The following is a 21473-nucleotide window of genomic DNA, read 5'->3' as shown; positions in this document are numbered from 1 at the left end:
AGACTAGAGGTTGAAGAAGCACTACGGCCGGTGGATGGACATCGTACGGCCAGTTGAGCTAGAATCGTGCATATTGACTAAGTTGACAAATCCCTTCGTCCCCATCAACTTAGTAGGCCCACTATACTGGGTCCCAGCTAGCAGGGGGAGTATTCATTTTTTTGTGCCTAATAAGGAGGCACTTCCTTGCGTGCGAAGATATAGCTAGTGGGTCCGTGCTATCAGCGGCGGTAACGTTTTTTTTTTGCGAAATACAGAGGCCCTTTCGGTGGGTCCCAGATGTTAGGTGGAGGAATCATTATTTTGCATGTAATAAGGAGGCATTTCCTTGCATGCGGCCGTGGACCCAGCTGTCAGCCTCTCCACGTACAGTCCACTTCAGATGCATGTCGGTCGTTGACCACGTTGACCACGCCATGCCGAGAGCACCAGGGCAGTGGACGATGGTGAGGCCTAGGAAGGGAACGACACAGAGGCAGGGAAGACTTGGCAGTTGTTTCCCACGCGGAGGGGAGTACGACTGTACGAGGGTTTACTGGTTCGTCTGCCGTTGCCGGAGAATAACAGCAGGTGTGGGACTGTGGATGAGTAGAGGGATGGCTAGGCCAGCGATGGGAGTACGGTGGGGCGGTGAGGCCTATGCGGCAGCACAGCCGACCGTGGGGAGGAGGCAGCAGGCAGTCTCACCGGCGCTTGTTTGAGCGGCTGGAGCAGGAAGAGCAGAGATTGAAGAAGCACGATGGCCGTTGGATGGACATCCAACAGTATACAGGCCATCTGTGGAAAGCCTCAAATCTGTGGAAAACAGCATACAGGGCATCTACCATTATTTCAAATAATTTACAACCCATTTGCTAATTCTTATGGGTATTTTGGAGCCCATATTCTTTTTGTTAGCATTACAGCCCATATTGTGGCCACGGTTAAAAAATTATACAAAATTTTGCATATGTCGGTGCGGTCTGAACTGTTTTTAATCCCGAAATTTCAATTCACATTCAGACTGATTTTAAAAATAAATGTATATTGATATCAAATCCAATAAATTGTCCACGCATAAAAATCAATGCAATTTATAATCTCGAAATGAAAAAAAGATATTTGAAACTAATTGCCAGTTTTATGTGTTTTAAAAATGTACAACCCATTTCTCATTACTGATAGGCCATTTTCTCAGCCAACCGAATGAAGCTCTCCTCGTCTTGAAATATTTGCAGCCCAAGAGGCCTGATAAAGTGACTTACTTGACAAATCACAAAAAAACTGGGCTAGCCATTTTCAGAAAGAAAAAAACTACCGGGCTAGTCTGTGGCAAACATAAAAGAAAAGGTTGTCTAGACATGCTAGAGTGTCCCGCATAGCCCAGTTGACACCCTGCTTCCGTCTCAAAAACAAATTAGATAAATGCCACTCCAATTATGGCGATTCATAAAAATGCCACTTCAATTTCCAAACTTTGAAAAATGCCACTGCAATTTTTGCGAACTTTGAAAAACACCACTACAGTTTGCAAACTTTGAAAAATGCCACTCCAGGCTTCGAAAAATGCTACTAGAAATGGCATGAAATGGCATTTTTAAAAGTCTGGAAATTGCAGTGGCATTTCTCAGATACACCAGATTTGGAGTGGCATTTATCAAATTAACCCAAAACAAAAATAACTGGGCGAGCTGTTGGGTCCCTGGTGTCAGCCGCTCGTTGTGCAATTCTCTCGTTTATTGACTACTTTGACAATGGCATGGGACCCAGATGTTAGAAATCCACTAGGAGGAGCCATTTTTTTATTGGCTTGAAATAAGGAGGCACTTGCTTGCGTACTGCCATGACCTTGGCGGGTCCCTGCTATCATCCTATCCACGTACAATCATCTCCTGATTGTGTACGCGTCAACTTGCTAGGCCCACAAGTCAGCCTCTAAACCCGTGGAGGACAAATACAACCCATTTAAAAAAATAACGGCCCATTCCATATGTTCAAACGGAAAGTTCAACATTCAGAGCAAAGTAACAGGTCTGATCCACATATAGAGTACTGAACTTCCACGTTGAGAACCATCATAGCCAAGTTAACTATCTACTCCCACTAATACTCTAGTAGCGTACCAGTACTAACTTACTCTTAGCTAACTACTAGACGATGCCGGCCGCCATCTTTGTTACAAGCTAAACGCCGGCACCGGCGTCCTGCGCCTCGCCTCGGACTTGCAGAGGTGCGATAGGGCGCGTTGCTCGTGCACGTTGGCCCTTTCCATGCCGGCGTGGTCCACCAAAGCTTCGGCTTCCAAGCGGGAAACCCACTTGATGAGCTGGTAGTAAAAATCGGCGTCGCGAACGCGTGCGTGCCCGATAGCCTCCAGGGCTATTTGCTGGGCGCCGGCCTCCATGTAGTCAGCCTAGTTGCGGGCGCTCTGCTCGCGACTCAGAGCGTCGGTGCGCTGCTACTCCATGTCCCGCTGGCGGCGCAAATCAGTGATACGCCGCTCCTCCGCCAGGCGGTCACACTCCAACAACTCCTACTCCTCCGCCATGCGGTCACGCTCCAACAACTCCTCGATCTCCGCATTACCATCTAAAGACAGATAGAATGCCTTCTCCCTCTGTCTGCCTTCCGATGAAAAACCGAACACTAGTTCCGGCGGTGACCGCCTCCGGCATCGCCTACCGTGGATGGACGGGGGCATGGCGGACGTGGCGAGCAACATTGGGCCGGTGGGGGCTTATGAGGATATGGTGTGTTGGGTCACGGTGCCACCGGAAAAGGCCGGGAAACAGTACTTATAGGCGGAAGGTTGCACGACGGTCATCAGAATTCAATGCATAATGGCTTAGCGCGCCAGCTTGCCGTGGAAAACTAGAGAAACTGAAATTATGACTGTGTCGTCCCGTCCCGTCTGGGTCGCATGCCGGCATGGCGGTCAAACGAGTGCACTTGAATCATCTCCCTCCTTGTCAATAATGATTCCATGGATTTAAAAAGCCCGCAACAATTAAAGAGCATCTTTTTTCGCATCAGTTAGCTGCCTTAATTACGGCCGACTGCATGCACGCACTCAGAATCGCTCGCAGCCAGTATGCGGAGCAGCATGCAATGAATAACAGCCGAGGGCACGCATGCAGCCACTTAATCGCTGTAATTAATTAGGCTTAAACTTCTACAAGCCGTTAATTATTGCCATGCCTTGGTCTTGCTGCTTTGCTCACGGGACTAATAAACTCGGACGGAGGGAGTACCTTGGTTGGTGAGAGGTTTGAATTAGGCCCTACAAACCTGAAAGGAGGTACTAGTACGTGCGTGATCCGCTATTTATTCGTGTAGGATCGAGTAGGTCATTTCTTGAATTGAGCCCTGCAAACCGGAAAGGACGTAGTACGTGCATGATCCACTATTTATCCATGTAGGATTAATAGTGTAGCTTGTTAGTTTCTTCAGAGGTAGGCATTTTTATCCGTGTAGGATCGATAGTGTAGCTTGTCAGTTTCTTCAGAGGTAGGCATTTTTATTCAAAAAACTGCCACTTCGCATCTTGCATCGCAAATAAAACTGCCAAGAGCGCATTTGTAGGCTAGCTAGTGATCAATCATTAACTTGTAAACACTGACCGAACAGAAATAAGTAACTGTTAATGCATATCAATGATTCATAGATCATATACAAATATGTAGCTCCAAAAGCAAAGATCAGCCACTTCGGATCTTGCGTCGCAACTAAAACTAACTAGTACGATTCCCATACATAAGATCAACATGTTAATGCATCTCAATGATTCATAGATCATATACAAATATGTAGCTCCAAAAGCAAAGATCTAGAAAAAACATCTGTTGTTCCTACTAACATGGATGCTTCTCTTGGCCAACATTTGGTACAGACTGAAAGACAAATTTGTTTGTGAAGTCTACAATTCCTCTTGCAAACGTAAGTGGTTTCACCAACAGCTGGAACCATGAGAATGAACCACACATGATGAAGGAACATCCACTGCAATATGATTTGGTCTTCTCTCGATCACACCGCGAGACTATTTTCGGAATACAAACTTTAACTTTGGCAAAATGATGCCCATTGTATAATCAGACCAAAGCAATGAAGCACCTAGTGTTGGCTAATAAATAGTACAGTACTACTTTTCTGCAATCCATCTATGTCTGCACAAATATCAAGCAGCTAGTAAACATATACCACACCATGTATTTTTGGTTTAAACATGTCTCTTCCTCTTAGCATCTGTCATGTTCTGCACTGGACAATCTGATACAGTTATGTTTTGCCCTGGACAATTTCATACTGAATTGATTTGCTGGTTCAGCGCAGAAATATAGCGCCTATTCTTCATCAGACCAAGGATATCCATGTTCGCAGTGATGGAAGAGGTGAAATCGATACAACCAAAATTGAGCATCCAATCATTGAATCATGTTCTGCACCTCCAATGTAGGTCCACCCTGCCAATAAATTCACATGCAAACCACTAGTATTACTATCTAATGACAGTACAAGAAGAGTAGCAAGATAGTAGCAAACCATGTACCTTCGTAATGAACAGCTCATAGTGCCACCAATTGGATATAAAGGTTTGAAAAAAACATGCTCCTAATGTTGAACCAGTTGGACTTTTTGTGCAGTTCCACTAAAATCGAGCATCCCTATTTGCATAGATATTGAAAGTGTGATTACTATAAAAGTGGCACTAGTTGAAGCATAGACTCACAAATATAAGCATTCCAATTTCTTAATGGGAAAAGGTAGCAAGACTGTTTCTAAGCACCTGTTTGAAGGAATAAATAAAGCAACAACGGCTGATGTCAGGAAGGCATTCATAGATTTTTCTGAAAAACTGAGCCATTCCTGACCTTTCCTCTTCTTTTAAGCAAATTTTGTGCAGTTCTACTAAAATAAAATGCCATCACCGCCTTGACAATTCAGTGACACTGTACAAAAGGAAATGACTTAACATTACATCATGATGTCAGGTATGTAGTCGACAGGCATTAGAGACAAACATACAGACCTCCTCCGATAACATAATCAACATTAATTTTAACAAAGGTGTGACTAGCTTTACCGGGATAATTTGAGTGAACTCTACACCCTTCGTTCCTTAATATAAGATGTTTTCGTGGTTCAATTTAAAGTACCCAAACATATAGTATTTAGAAAAACAGGTAGTAGTTTTCTTGAGCACATATCTGGGAAAGCTTGCCACACTTTATTTATGTCCATACGCTAATGCAACACCATTCGAATACTACAAATATACACTAATCCAGTGGCTAGTGCAACAGTAGAGTAGTTAGTTTATTACAGGGTAAAGTATAATGATTTTACTGAACATATTTCAATAAACTCTAGCACTGGAAGGTTTCTATAAGAATTAACAATACAAAATGTAAAGGTTACAAGTTTCAGCATTGGTATACTTGCTGTGCATGAGCATTAAACCAAATACAAAATTCTGAAGGTAACTAGCATTATTAACTAATGACAGTATAAAAAAATTGCAAACCATGTACGTCCAAGGTAAATATCATTTCGATCTCGGGGGACCTTGAAAATTGCTATCCCAATCTTGATAATCGATCAAACATAAAAACTTGATCGAACGAATCAAGAGAACAGCCAGAGGAGGAGGTGCCCACTCTTGACCATTACTCTTGTCTTCATAATTGTCTATGCAGTTTAACCAAAATAAAATGACATCAGCGCCTTGGCATTTTGGTGACACTGTACAAAAAAATTAACTTATCTCATGAAAGTGAGGTATGTAATCTATAAGCATTAACAGTGCAAAAATCAGAAGGTAGTAACAAGTTTCATCGTTGGTATACTGGCTGAAAAATCTTTAATACATCCACAATCAACAGCTAACCTTGAAATAATCGAGTGACATTAAATGACATTGCTTAAATTTATCGGTGGCATTAGACTGAGAGTGGCATTAGTTAAATGTGGCATCACTTTAGCAGTAGCATTGCTTGACATGACTGCTGGCGTTATACTAACAGCAAAAAAAGTGGCAATAAGAGCATGGGAGGCCCATTCGGAGAGTGGGCGCACCAGTACGATGTACCTCCACGGACGCAGAGTGGTGAGGGAGGTATGGTTGCCCAGAGCAACAAATATCCAGGCATCATATGTGGATTACGACCCATTTTAATTCTCTTTAGCCACCTTTTTCCTATGTGAGGACAACAAACCGATCGAACTGGTCATTCTCTATTGCGTTGTCATGCCTTTCTACCCTTCTTAAACCAAGAGACACGAGACTCGTTCCTTAGCTACTGATTTTCCCCTTTTCAACCTAGATGCGGGTTCGATGCCTACTCTCTTGGACAATACTGTCTCCCTTCCTTTCCTTATTCAACCCAGACATGGATTAGTCTGCATGAAGTAGGGTTTCCTTTAATAGTGCAAATTATGGTTTTCGTCTGCGTGGCCAGCAGATCAGAGGATAGCAAATTGGGAAGATGGTGGAGTGGAAAAAGATCCACATGCAACGACGTGGCAGATGGGGCAATAGAACACGGGTATGGTTCGAAAAGAGGTAGCATACCTGAGGGTCGACAGGAAGTGGCTTCGCTCGTAGTCGTCGTCCTCCTCACACACTATGGCAGTGAGCTTGGGGACGGAGACCATCCCGCGCGGGTGCTACCTCTTGAGCACTGCGTTGGATTCCACCGAAGAGGAGAGGATGATGCAGTAAAGTAGCGTAAGTATTTCCCTCAGTTTTTGAGAACCAAGGTATCAATCCAGTAGGAGACCACGCACAAGTCCCTCGTACCTACACAAAACGATAGCAACTCGCAACCAACGCTTAGGGGTTGTCAATCCCTTCACGGACACTTACGAGAGTGAGATCAGATAGAGATAATATTTTTGGTATTTTTGATAGATAGATGCAAAGTAAAAAGTAAAAGGCAAAGTAAAACAAAGGAAGTAAATAAAGTAATGGAGATTGATATGATGAGAATAGACCCGGGGGCCATAGGTTTCACTAGTGGCTTCTCTCGAGAGCATAAATATTCTACGGTGGGTGAACAAATTACTGTTGAGCAATTGATAGAAAAGCGAATAATTATGAGATTATCTAGGTAAGATCATGTATATAGGCATCACGTCGAAAACAAGTAGATCGAAACGATTCTGCATCTACTACTATTACTCCACTCATCGACCGCTATCCAGCATGCATCTAGAGTATTAAGTAAAAACAGAGTAACGCTGTAAGCAAGATGACATGATGTAGAGGGATAAATTCATGCAATATGATAAAAACCCCATCTTGTTATCCTCGATGGCAACAATACAATACGTGCCTTGCAACTCTTTCTGTCACTGAGTAAGGACACCACAAGATTGAACCCAAAGCTAAACACTTCTCCCATTGCAAGAACTACCAATCTAGTTGGCCAAACCACAAAGATAATTCAAAGAGACTTGCAAAGATAACTCAATCATACATAAAAGAATTCAGAGAAGAATCAAATATTGTTCATAGATAAGCTGGATCATAAACCCACAGTTCATCGGTCTCAACAAACACACCGCAAAAAGAAGATTACATCGAATAGATCTCCACAAGAGAGGGGGAGAACACTGTATTGAGATCCAAAAAGAGAGAAGAAGCCATCTAGCTAATAACTATGGACCCGAAGGTTTGAAGTAAACTACTCACACTTCATCGGAGAGGCTATGGTGTTGATGTAGAAGCCCTCCGTGGTGGATGCCCTCTACGGCGGAGCTCCGGAACAGGCCCCAAGATGGGATCTCACGGATACAGAAGGTTGCGTCGGTGGAATTAGGTTTTTGGCTCCGTATCTGATTTGACAGGGGTAAGTAGGTATATATAGGAGGAAGGAGTACGTCGGTGGAGCTCCGAGGGGCCCACGAGGCAGGGTGCGCGCCCAGGGGGGCGCTCTCCACCCTCATGACCACCTCTGGCACTTCTTGGAGTAGGGTCCAAGTCTCCTGGATCACGTTCGGTGAGAAAATCACATTCCCGAAGGTTTTATTCCGTTTGGACTCCGTTTGATATTCTGTTTCTTCGAAATACTAAAAAAGGCAAAAAAATAGCAATTCTGGGCTGGGCCTCCGGTTAATAGGTTAGTCCCAAAATTAATATAAAAGTGGAAAATAAAGCCCAATATAGTCCAAAACAGTAGACAAAGTAGCATGGAGTAATCCAAAATTATAGATACATTTGAGACGTATCAGCGGGCGCTAGGTCTGAGAGGACGACCTTGTCGTCAGTGCGTGACCTCGCTCACTGACGACGAGTGCGTCAACGCTGCACGTCCTTTTCTTCCCCGGTGGATCTGTGACCACCGGTGAGGAGGGAGAGAGAGGCTGTCTTTTTTAGATCTGGAGAGAGGGTGGTAGTGTGAGAAGCAAGTCGGCAGCCCTTAGTTAGAAAGCGCTGAAGCTCCAGCCTATATATCTTTTTATACTACTAGTACTGGAGGTGGAGTAGTGGTAGAGTAGTTTATATTTTCTCTGCGTACATTACCAGTTAGTCGTGCTTCAAAACCAAATGGCACGCCATTAAAAAATAAAGGTCAATAACTAATGCGGCAAACTTTCAAAAAAACTAATGCGGCACCTCGGGCCAACGCGGCCAGATTGCATTTTGCACGAGAAATCACACACCATGTTTTGTTGACATGTGGTCCCGTTCCAACATATCAGTGAGACGACGGTGAGTAGTAGTATTTCCGAACGGACGTGTAGGCTGGGGCGCCTCTTCGTGAACCGTGGCAAACTGGCAACTGTCCACTGACTCTTCGCCTTTCCCTCTCGATTTGGAACTGCTGTCGCACGCTCTTCCTCTCCCTCCTCCATTTTCCTTCATCCCTTCACCCTTTCTTCTGCCATTGTTCGATCGTCTTCTCCATGGAGGGAATAGGCCAGAAACGACCCCGTTATTCTTGCCCCGAACTAAAACATGACGTGGTGGAGGAACTCATTGATCGGTGCGATGTCATCACCTCGGCTAGCACGGCAGGTTCGTTCAAGCCCATTCTCGACTGAACTAATAACATCATTACAAGGAACCCAAGAGTCAAGGAGTGGTTTGATCTCCCCTATCTTCTTCATCGTGACCCTGATGACTGGCGACGGCACAACGGAGGCCTCGCTCTATGCAAGTTGATGCCGCTTGATAATGATACGTATGATGTTAAGATGTCATCACTTGAGGGAAAGGCTTGGGCAGGCGCAAATGGAGATTGGGTTGTTTACATTGGGTCCAACTGCGAGTGGGAACTTGTGAATGTGTACACTCATGACTGGGTTCCACTTCCAAAAATCTCAGCAGACTGCCCAGAAGTTGAGCACACCGGTATTGTACGCACTTTCAAATACGATCATGGTGGCTGTCTTCTACGGAAGATAGCAATTTGTCGAGTTCCCAACCGCTCTTGGAATTACAACAACTATGAAGTTGTTGCTATCTTCGACAAGCTTGTTGCCGTCCTTTGTGGTTTAATGTGATGGATATTGCTCAAAAATCAGTTTCTATACACGGATGTGTACTGTGAGGCAATTCAATACGAGGGACTTGTGTTTGCTGCCACCGCTCATGGCACTGTTTTTGCATGGGATCCTCATAGTTTCGGTACGTTTGTCTTCCACCGTAATTATAATTGTTTCATCCACATGCATGCGGGTTAGCAAGTTTCCCTTTACTAATTAACCTTCTTCTTGTGTTTACAAGGTCATGTGAACATTCCACCACCTATACTTGAAAATTTTTATAACCAAGGGGGAGATGACGATGGTGATGATCATGAGCATGAGGACAAGCAGCGCCCATATACTCTGTGGCGCCTGGCAACTAATTCGGATGGATCACCTCTTCTTGTGTGTATACAACCCACTGATGATGTTACTACTAAGGAAGCAGGTGTAGTCTCCCATGGTCGCACTCTCCGGACCTATTCCAACACCCGTTGCATGGTATTCGGGATGGATACTAGTGTGCTAGCGCCAACTCCTTCTCCCTAGTACAGACTTGATAGTCTTGGAGAAAACTCGCTCTTCCTTGGACAAAACTATCCAATGATGGTGAAAGGCGATCCAACTGCTGTTGACACAACGTTACTACCATTTATGAGAAGCATCTGTGTCTATACCTCGGACATTTGGGTGGTTCCCTACCCTGGTACTGATATAGTAGGCCGCTTCAGCCTGGATGATCAGTCCTGCGTTGTTCTCCAGATCGACAATCAATGGCCCGTCCCAGGGAATCACTTGTGGTTCAAAGCAAGCATTTCCAATACCGAGGAATGGTTGAGTTGAAGTTCATTTCATTGCTTGTTATTTGTTGTGTGGTGAAAACTTTAGTATTCATAATGTATCCTCGTTGTCGATGTGGGTTGATGACCTATTGTATGTAATAAAATGATATGCATGTGATAAACTTACTAAATTTATGAATGGATTTCGAGTCGCTTCTCTGAGTGAGTGGTGCGACGAGGCAAAAAAATATTTTTCGTATACATAATTGTACGTGCATTGCAATAGGTTATCGGATGAGGCCAATCAACAATAGTAGTACACTATTTGTACTAGCTTCACATGCTTCGTGCGTCGGGCGGGTGTTTTTACTGTAGCCATATGTTAATGTGTTCGCTGTATGTAACCAGCACCTCGAATCCTCGAAACTAGTACTATATAGTAGGAGTAAGTAGTAGGAGTAGTAGGGTGGAATGGGCCAGAACAAGCATTCACGTCTAGGAGTACAGCACACGCCATCACCACAACATCCATCTGACACCATATTATTTCTTGGAGTCCGTGCTAGAGCAATCTCTTCAACCTCGTCGTTTCTCTAACTTCAGCGATCGTGCTGCGGGCGAGGTGGGGGTTTGCCGATAGTCGGTTTCCTTAACTGCAGTCCCACTTGTAAGGCCAACTCCAACGCACGACCCCAAATGGACCTCCGTTTTGCACAAACTCCAACGATAATTTTGACTAGAAAAGCAAGGCCAAAGAAAACAAGAACCACAAGAATACATTTTACTACTCCTGTAAGTTGGATTAGTGCCTTCTCGATGCATTCATTGTTGATCTGCGGAGGCTCGATCTTGCGTGCTTCTTTCTTCTTCGAGTGTAAAGAGGTAGACGTTGCTTCCTCGCATCTAGTCTCATGTCTAGCCTCTATTCTAGTAGGAGTATCAACAAGTGCACTAGTCTCATCTCTAGCCTCTGTGCTAGCTAAAAGTGATAGAACATCTACTAAATTGCACTCTATCAATATATGGATGTACTATTCTTCCCAATACAAAAACTTGCATCCATTCTACTCCCTCCGTTGCACAATACATGCCTTCTATTTGTCAAAATATATATGTATCTAGACATGTTTTAGTATATAGGTACATCCATTTTTGGACAAATGAAGTCAAGTATTTTGGAATGGAGGGGGTACACAATAAAATTTTTAAGTTAGCACAACTAGTCTAATCCGAGAGCACAACCGAAGATTTTGTCGGGTTCTTCCTCCTTTTGCCGACACGTGGGACATCCAGCATCCAGGTCGTGTCATGCAAGAAAATAGAGTGGTAGTTGAAGCCACGTGGTGTGTATCTTGGGTTAAACTGTAAACAGAATCGTACTACTCTTGAGTAACTCCAAAAGTGGCCACCGAAGATCTTTATTGGATTTCTTTTTCATCACTAGCACGTCGAGGTGAAAGATGTGCAGGTTCAGTGGGTCCTCTTGCGTTTTCACTAACATGTGGGACCGCATGTGAGCAAACAGATGATGGGCTCCGCGCGTCCGCTAGCTGGCTGAGAAGAGAGATAGAGGAGGGCTGAGCACGGACTATAGGAAATTTGTTCTACGTACCTCAATATAGGCTCGATATAGTGGGGTCGCATGGGCCATAACTAGCATTCACGTCTAGCAGTACGACACACGTCACCCACACGAGTCCCATCCGACACCAATTTTCTTGGAGTCCGTGCTACAACCATCTCTTCTCCCTCCTGTTTTCTCAGCCATCACGCGGTGGGTGGGGTGGGGGTTTGTCGATAGTCAGTTTGCTCAACTGCGGTCCCACTTGTAAGTGAAAATGCAACACCGCACGCATTCCCGCTTGAGCGGCATGCCGGACCAACTGTGTGGGGGTGCGACGCGAACACGACAGGCTTTTCCTTTTGAACTCGTAACTTGTAAAATTTGGTTCTGCTCCATGGCGCGACCGATAGATAGAAAATAACGATTTTTCCTAGAGTAATGAGAAGTTTGGTTCTTGCATTGTTCATGCATGGAGTACGTACAAAAATTATGAAGTTGATGCGAAAGGTAAGATAATTACTGTAGTATCATATACTACTACATGGATTTGAGGAAAGATAAAAATACATACGGATCCATCAACAACATCCTCATGCCCTAGTGCGCCGGGTCACCAACCGACGTGTGAGGAGCAGCGGCGTTGGCCGCGAGCTCAACGTGCTTCTGAACAATGTCGTACAAGGTTGCCCTGCGGTCCAAGAAGGCCAGCGTCCTATCGTCCTCCTCTTTCATGTAGTAGTCCTTGTGGATGATTTGCGCATAGATGGGGGTGATTATGTCGATGGTGTCTTGCTGTGCCAGGCGTTGTGCGGCGAGCGCGACCTCGAGGTGGACATTCTCCAGCGCAACGGCGGGCAGTCGCAGGGCCACCAGTGTGTCGAAGAGGTTGTCACCATAGTGGTCGTTCAGGGTGGCGGGTATCGCAGAGCCTGGGCGCATCGGCTGGAGGCGTACGTCAAAGTCGTTCGCAAGCTTCTTGGCGATGATGAACTTGTCGATGAAACCGACGAGGACCTCGTCGAACAAGGAGACGAAGCTGTCGTCCAAGCGGCCCCTCGCCCTGGCGGCCTCAAGCAATACTACCTGCAGACGTTCCTCGGTGCCGGGCCGCAGGCCGGCATCGTGGACCATCTGGCACAGCCGGCTGATGCTCGCGCTCATCGCCTCCATGGGTCTAGCTTAGCTTCTAGTCAACTGATCTTGCGATTCGAGTGATCACTCTTGCCCTTGGTTAGCGTGCATAGGTGCGTAGGATTTCGTACTACTCCTCGGCCCTCTACTACACCTGCCTTTGGCTGTATGATAGGTGGGCCAGCCACCCCCTGGACCCACGTGTCATTCACCCAAAGGCAGTTGCCGTAAATCAATGAAGTTGTGTCCCCCTCCGTGCCGGTGCAGTATAGTCATCTCACCGGACCTCTAGTTGGGGCTAAATGAGAGAAGTTTGATGTTTAGTGGTTTATTGGTCCCCTTTGCATTTTGCGCCAAGTTTTGACCTTTGATTTAACTAATAAAATGTTAATGCATGTAAACAAAAATGTTGTGTAAGTCACCTTACGAAAACCAAATAATCCCAAAACACTTAGGCATGGTGCATTAACTCCCTCCTTGTTTCTTATTTCGTGACATATCAACCAATGAGAGATGTGGGCCGTGCATGCTTTCAATGACTTGAGACTACCAAACATGACATGAAGTGTTTAGTTCATTGCCTGTAATCCTATTAGTACTCTAGTTAGCAAAAAACATTAAGTTCTCTCGCCGATAGGAATAAAACACCATGTATTTATTTATAGAGGGAGTAGTACATTTTTTGTGACATGCATTACTAGATATCGCTAGTCAAATACTAAAATCCAGATGGACGTGGTAGTACTCCTAAATCCAGGCGGTGGTGCTACTGGTAATAGTAGTAGTACTACCAATGTAGTAGTAGGAGTACTAGCAATGTACTACCCGTTGGTCAAATTATTACGTGCTGCTCCTCATAGTGAAGTGACAAGACCCTGCGCCGGAGATGACACCTGAGTATAGGCGCCGTGTTCGGCATACCATAGTCAGCCTCACCGTCTGCAGTCACTATCATCATGGCTATAGAGCTATCCTGCTTACAACTAGCCATGTTCGGCATAATTTCCCATGCGTAGATGCCCGTGCATTGCATGGAACACCAAGATTGGGGGTGGATGGCGCCGGCAGCGGCCATCACGCCAAATTTTTCCACGACCTTCTAGATGTGGTGGGGAGGAGATAAGGCTGACTGTGAGAGACAAGGAGTTGTTTGTAAATAGGGAACAAGTGCGGGCATCTTTTTGCAAAAATGGAGAAGCTTGGTTTGTATGCATCAGATCTAGATCTGACGGCTATTGGTGAAAGATGGGAGGCACAACATCATCACCAACTCAGGACCTGTTTGATTCGCAGGATATTGAAAATGTAGGAATAGGACACATCAATATTACAAGTTTCAAACTGATATTACAAATGTTAGGAGTAATGCTGCACCTACGAAGAGGAAATTACTAGGAAGTTTACGTAAGAACTTTAGTTACTTTAGGTAGATGCGGCATTATCATACAAACTAAAATCCACCGCCCTAACAAGTCACTAATGGGAAATAAGTTTTCGACTCTCTAGCCACTTGATGTTTCAAAAACAAATTCAGCTTCTGCGGAGACTGTCATTTAGGCTTAGACAATGCGATGATCAGCATGCCATTCATTGTTGCGCCAGAGAACGCCAAACCTCATTACCTTGAGCACACTTGCCTCCAGAAAAAAGAACCTGGCCAATTTAATCTCAGATGTGCTGACTCGGTAGTCGATCAAATCAATTTCTGTAAGATGGAGATCAAGGCATTCGATGAGATTGTTATAGTGCAGCACATTTTTCACTTTCGGGTCTTTTTTTATCTGCAAAAGAAGAGAACATATTAGAGCAGCTGGCTGTATAAGATTGCCGTGTCATCAAGAGGTACCAATATCATTCCCTCATACGATAGGGTTGGCTGGCTGGTGATATTTCTCACTCCCTCTCTCTCTCTCTTTCTCTCTCTCTCTCTCTCTCTCTCTCTCTCTCTCTCTCTCTCTTTTTCTGTTTCCTCTCATTTAACTAGGAGCAGGTGAAGAGCTTGGGCATTTGTTGCCTTCCACTATGTGGCCGATGCCATATTTCGCAAAAGTATGCCACATAATATGCATCAATGTCAAATCAAAAGATTTTGGCACCGCTCTCGCGATGTGAGAGAGTTGGCACCGCTGTGCACACAGACCCACATGTATAAAAAAAATCAATCAAACCAACTACACCAGCCTCTCACTCTCCCAAACAAGTGTTTTTTTATTGCCTCGGTCCTCTCTCTCTCCCACGCAGTGTTTTTTCATTGCGTGAGTTAATTTGGCACTGGAGCAAAGTAGGTGATCCAGATTGGGGCACCAGGTGAGCAATGGAGGGGCATCGATGCCAAATGAATCACAAGTGAATTTGGCACATGTTTTGGCCTACATAGCCCACTTTTGTACTCCCTCCGTCCCAAAATTCTTGTCTTAAATTTGTCTAAATACAGATGTATTCAGTTACATTTTAGTGTTAGATACATCCGTATGTAAACAAATGTAAGACAAGGATTTTGGGACGGAGGGAATACTACCTCGTATTTAGTATAAAATTTTGACCATAGATTTACCTAAGAAAATTCCAATGCATGTCACTAAAAATTACACCATTTGAAATTATGTTCAAATACAAATCCAATGATATAGTTCTTAGTGACATGCATTAACATTTTCTCAGTTAAAACTATGGTCAAATTTTTATACTACAAAATTGGAAGAGTAAACCAGGACGGAGGTAGTACTTTCTCTTAGGGTAACCATAGAGTTACTAGAGTAGTCTAAGTTACTTTCCACTATGACTAGCCTAGGCTACTATAGTAGTACAGCATAAAAAAGATGCAGGTGATCAAGTGAGAAAAAAATACTAAAAACATTTCTTTCGGTGCAGTGCGTGGATGCAGTTTTGAACACTAAACTTGTCATCATAATTTGGGAAAATTACAAAACAATTGAGCTACGTTGTGATTACCATTTACTTATAGGAAAGAAGTTTCACCTCGACGAGTAGCTTCTCCGTGCACGGAAAGCATGTAAGGAATCCAATAACTTGATCCAGATTGGGGCCAATAGATTTTAGTGCTAAGATCTTCACTGTGCGCATTGACAGGGTCAAGCTTGTGGGAATCATTTTCTGGAAGACGGTCGTAAATACATCAAGAAGAAATTTAAAAATGTGAACTTCAAGAAGACAGAGAAGAAGATGAGTGCTGTACCTAAACGATTACGGATCCAATAAAGAGTTTGGAGAATTTGGCAGACGAGTACACCAACGCTGTCAATTTCGGCGCGTCAATGACCCTGATTTTTCTTGGACCTTCTAGATCTGATACAAGCAATCTCTCAAGGAAAGGCGCATTCTCAATGACCATAACGTGGAACAGCTGGAGTGATCTCTTCCTAATTGATGTCGTGTTGCGGGGCCAGCAAGACACATAAATCCATCGGAGATTCGTCGAGGCGATGTGGAGGCTAATGAACCCGTGTATCTGCTCAAGACGAAGGTACTCGAGCGTAGTACAGCTGTGGAGCAGGTGCTCCATAGCCTTATTCGAGATGACAACATCGAATAGGTTGAGCTACTTGAGTTGAGGGAGAAGTAGGGCGGGTGCAGCATTAATCTGGGGAAGATAGCAGGAGCTGAAGCTGGCGCGGCGCAGCGTTGGCGTGAGGCAGAGCGCGGACGGCGGTAGGGAGCGACATCGTCCAGCTTCAAAGCTGAGCTCCTCAAGCTGATCTAGGGCGGGGGATAAGAACCACTCGTCGAACTTGGGTTGGACCTTGCAGTTGGTACTAAACATGCGGATGTCAAGGCGTCTGGCTGGCCCAGGGTGTGATGAAAGGATCTTGGAGACTGCGGCCATGCGTTTGCAATCCTCGTCGCAGAGGCAGCTGTCGACATTGAGGTCGAGGGGGATGCAGCGCTAGAGGGGGCGCCATCACCGGGAGAGCAGGGCGGTCCGCACGGCAGATTTGGTGGGGAGGAGGCCGATGATGACGAGCAGCATGTCGTCGGGGAGGCTGCTGATGAAGTCCAGGCTCGCCGGATGCGGTTTTGGCTCGAGCTGCCTCCACTTGTTGGATGCCTCGCCGTCCATCTCAACCGGCAGCGACACCAGTGTACACGTGTGCTGGTGTGTGTTGTGTGCTGGGTGTGCGTGAGTGCGTCCTTCTGTGCATGCCGCCATGAAGTGGTGAATTGTGCGCGAGTGTGTCCTTCGCGCACAAGAAGTTTTTCCTCAATGCGCCCTCAATTTACTAGCGTGCGGGGTGCTACCCCGAGTGGTTTCAACTTTGTTTACTTCACCGCATGTCAGATGGGCCTCTAGTTTACTTATTTTCACCCACTGCCACATGGGCCAGCACACGAAGATACAGAACACGAGCTGACAAGGCAGCATGTGGATTGGTTGACCGGTCAACTAAACAATATACAGAGCTATACGCTGACACAGTGAGCATATAATCCATCGGTATAGAGAGTTTGAGTGAGAGGGGAGGCCCGAGAGAGATAGCAGACAGAGAGAGAAAGAGCTACTCCCTCCGTTCGATAATGTAGTTCCAACATTTTTTTAAGTCAAACTTTTGAAACTTTGACCAAGTTTATAAAGAAATTACTTATATCTACAATACCAAAGATAAATGATAGTATGAAGTAAGTACATGTTGTGATGAATCTAATGATCGTTCCAGATGTAAATGTTTTTCTCCACATATACCCGGTCAAACTTTTCTGAGGTTTGACTTTTCAAAACATCCATATGCTTATGGACGTGACAGAGTCCCTAACTAGAGAGAGAGAGAGAGAGAGAGAGAGAGAGTGAAAAAAGTGTGTGTGCGTGTGTGAAAGAGACATGGACAACACATGATAAAAGTAGAGAAAACGCGTGCGTGTCTTATGCAAACATATCACACATGCATATTCAACAACGGAGGCAAGGTGAGGAGATAGTGTGTGGTTGTTTGGAACCGAGAGAGCAAGACCCCTAGAACGTGGCCAAGAGGGGTCTGACAAACAAGGGAGAGAGGTCGAGAGAGACGTACGAAGAAAATGCAGACATGGGGAGGAGAGAGTGTATGTTTGTTATAGAGAGATCCCCTGGAGATCGTGATGGGACTACATGGGTGGGAGATCGAGTGACAAGGTGTGTGCGCGATAGAAGATGCCCCGAGAGATATCGAGATAGACGTATGGATGGAAGGAGACAATACGTGTGTTCCTGATGGCTAATAAGAGATAATCATACTTAGGAGGGCGGGAGTGCTTGCGCCTATGATGGAGTGAGGGATTATGGTACTTAGGGGGGTGCGTGTCACATGGAGAGAGAACAAGGGTGGAGAGTGCTGGATGGGTCTATATGTATAGCGCGAGCGAGACATGTGTATGTGTGAACCAGGGAGATATAAGGTCAGTTTGGCTTGCGTCCTGAGCATCTTTTGCCTGGCCTGTGGTTGTGGCTCGATTTCATGCACGCTTGTTTGGTTGCTACCCTGTGAAAAAGAAAGCCCGCCTGGCCTGGGTTCCCTTGCACTTTAATTAGCCTGGCTGAACTACAGACACTGCAAGTAGCCTGGCCCAGGCGACCGATTTCGAATGCCTGGCCATGCCTGGTCGTGCGGCCACGAGGCTAACAGCAACATGGATGGATATTAGCATTAAATAATTGATGCATGGATTGATTGATGGGACGTTGATGGTTCGCCTGACCCAGGCATGAACCAAACGCTTCAGCACCACACAAGCCTGGCCAGGCAGAAATATTTTACACCTGACGGCCACACTAGGTAGTACTGGCAATCAAGGCATGAGGGTCAGGTCACGAACCAAACTTACCAATAAAGTTTGAGAGAGATTGAGGAGCCCCGATAAGGCCGAGTGGTGTGTCAGATAGCTGAGAGGGGGAAAAAGATATTCCATCCGCTCGATAATGCAGTGCATGTAAATTTTTTAGAAGTCAAACTTTGGAAACTTTGATCAGGTTTACGCAAATGTTATTTGTATCTACAATACCAAAGATACATCATACAAAACTACATCTCATGGTGAATCTAATGGTATATGTTTGTCGTACTAGATGTAATTCTTTTTCTCCACGTACATGGTCAAACTTTGTGATGTTTGACTTTTCAATAAATCTATATGATATGGACTGAGGAGAGTGCCTCAGTCGAGACAGATCAAGTGCATGTGAAGGAGAATGAGTAAGTGTGCAAAAGTATTACGTGTGTGAAAGATAAAGTGACAACAAACGATAAATTAGAGAGAGAGTGTGTGTTTTTTCGTTTCTTATGCGAACATATCACGCATGCATCTCCGAGATGGAAAAGCGAGGCGAGGAGATACACGAAGATAGCTAGTGTGTGATTGTTTGCAACGAAGAGAGACACCCCTGTAGCACATGTCCAATAGAGGTACGGCCAACAAGGAACAAAGGTCGAGAGGGACACATGGATGGCATGGACGCATGGGGAGGGAGAGAGGGTGCGTTTGTGATAGAGAGATCCCCTCGAGATCGTGAGGGGACTATATGGGTGGGAGATCGAGGGAGTGCGTGCGCGATAGAAAGATGCCCCGAGAGAAATCGAGATAAACCATGCACATGTTTGTGATGGATACTAAGATTAGCTAGTCATATACATATCGGGGGACTGCATGTGCCTACAATTGAGTGAGAGACCAGCATACTTGGCTAGCTGGGCATGAGATTGTGTGTGTGCGTGTGATATGGAGAGAGAATGGGGGAGAGAGATAGAATTTTAGATGGGCCTATCGAGTGCGAGTGAGATATGCATGTGTATGTGTGACCCAGGTGGATGGAGAGTTTGAGAGAGGGGGAAGAGCTCCGAGACGACAAAGTGGTGCTGAGAGAGTTACGGGCAAAGAGCCAAGGAATTTGTGTGCGTACGATGAGTGCACCCAAGATATCTAGCTTGGACTAGCTAGAGTATCATACATAGTGTGCGAGAGAGACCTATAGATGGTGTATATATGCATGTGAACTAGAAAGACCCCCCCCCACACACACACACAAAGAGAGAGAGAGAGATGGAGAGAAAGGGAGAGGGACCAACAAGGTTTTTTTGTCGGATGCGTGCGATAGAGTTGAAATTTGTCGGTGAGAGAGAGAGAGAGAGAGAACAGGAGTCTGGGAGAGGGGGAGGTCGCGTTTTATGCATCGAAGACTGATATAAACCATGTTTCGATATAAACTTGCATATCACACGCAATCCACACATGTTGTCTGCAATCCACACATGAATGGATATATGCGTATATCAAACAAGTTCATTAATTTGAATTTCAACATGTTCATGGAGTACTATAATACTGTACAACATGCTACTCGATTGAGGTGTTCAATTTTGGATTTAGTTCACTATTTTGACCTACTGAAAGAGCTATTTCATTGAATCGATATATTTCATTTTGGGTTTGATTTGCGTTTTTGAGTGGGTCAACTATTTGTCATATAGTAAATCGCTAGCAACGAGCATGTAAAAACACATTACTCTCGAGCATCATCTCTCCATCTAAAAAAGAAGTCGCAAGCTAATATTTCAAAATTTGATTCCAATCGACTTGGTAAGGTAGACGTGGATGCTCGTTCTCCCAAAATTTGAACGAACCATTAAACATCCTCTCTGCTCGGTGGAATTAGCCCGAGCAAATAAATGGGAGACGCGAAATTACCGTCCTATGTGGGACACGCATCAATTGGCCTGTTATACATCGAGGGTAGGTTCGTAACTTCATCCAAGCGCGCCTTCTCCTCGGCCAAAATGACATGTGCTAAATAATTCATAAACCATGGTCGGCAAAACATGCTCTCCTTGCCCGAAATAGCTCGCGCCCACTATTTCAAAACACGATCTCCTCGCCTGAAGTCGCTCGCGCCCACTATAGTTCAAAACACGCCCTCCTCGCTCGAAATCGCTCCCGCCCACTATTTGGGGAGAAGCAAAGTTACTCTACTATCCCCAACCCTCAGTACACAGACCCAAGCCGAGAAGCCTATAGGCAAGGGTAGAACTGTAACTCCTCCTAACATTTCAGACAAATGCGTCCGTAAGACCACAAGAACCTCAAGAGCAAAGTAAAGGCCAATAAACTTGATGTCAATGATACCCAATATGATGGAACATGTAAAGGCAGTTCTTCAGAAGACTTGCAGAAAGATGATAAATCCTCTTCACCCCACAAGGTCCTTGCACTAACTTGGCCTGTGATATGGGTACAACATGCATATAATGTCCTGGAGTGTATCTACTCTGTTGCAATGCCATGTGCTTAGCATGCTGATCATGCATGTAAATATGTCTTGCCTTCGTGTTTTTCAGTACCTATTCCATTCATGATAACATGTTTTCAAATTCAAGTACTATCATTCTACTCTATCGCAATGCCATCTGCTTAATTTGGACATCATGCTTCTGAATATCTTATGCATTGTGATTCATTAGTATGTACTTCATCTGTCTACCATACCATGTTTTTTTACATTCAAGTGCTGTTCTAGTGCTCTGTTGCAATGCCATCTTAGTTTCCCAATCATACACATGTATGTT

The sequence above is a fragment of the Triticum aestivum genome, chromosome 7B (assembly GCF_018294505.1).
Source record: "Triticum aestivum cultivar Chinese Spring chromosome 7B, IWGSC CS RefSeq v2.1, whole genome shotgun sequence".
Classification (NCBI taxonomy): Eukaryota; Viridiplantae; Streptophyta; class Magnoliopsida; order Poales; family Poaceae; genus Triticum; species Triticum aestivum.
The sequence above is the reverse complement of the archived record's forward strand: the minus strand, read 5'-3'. Positions refer to the sequence as shown.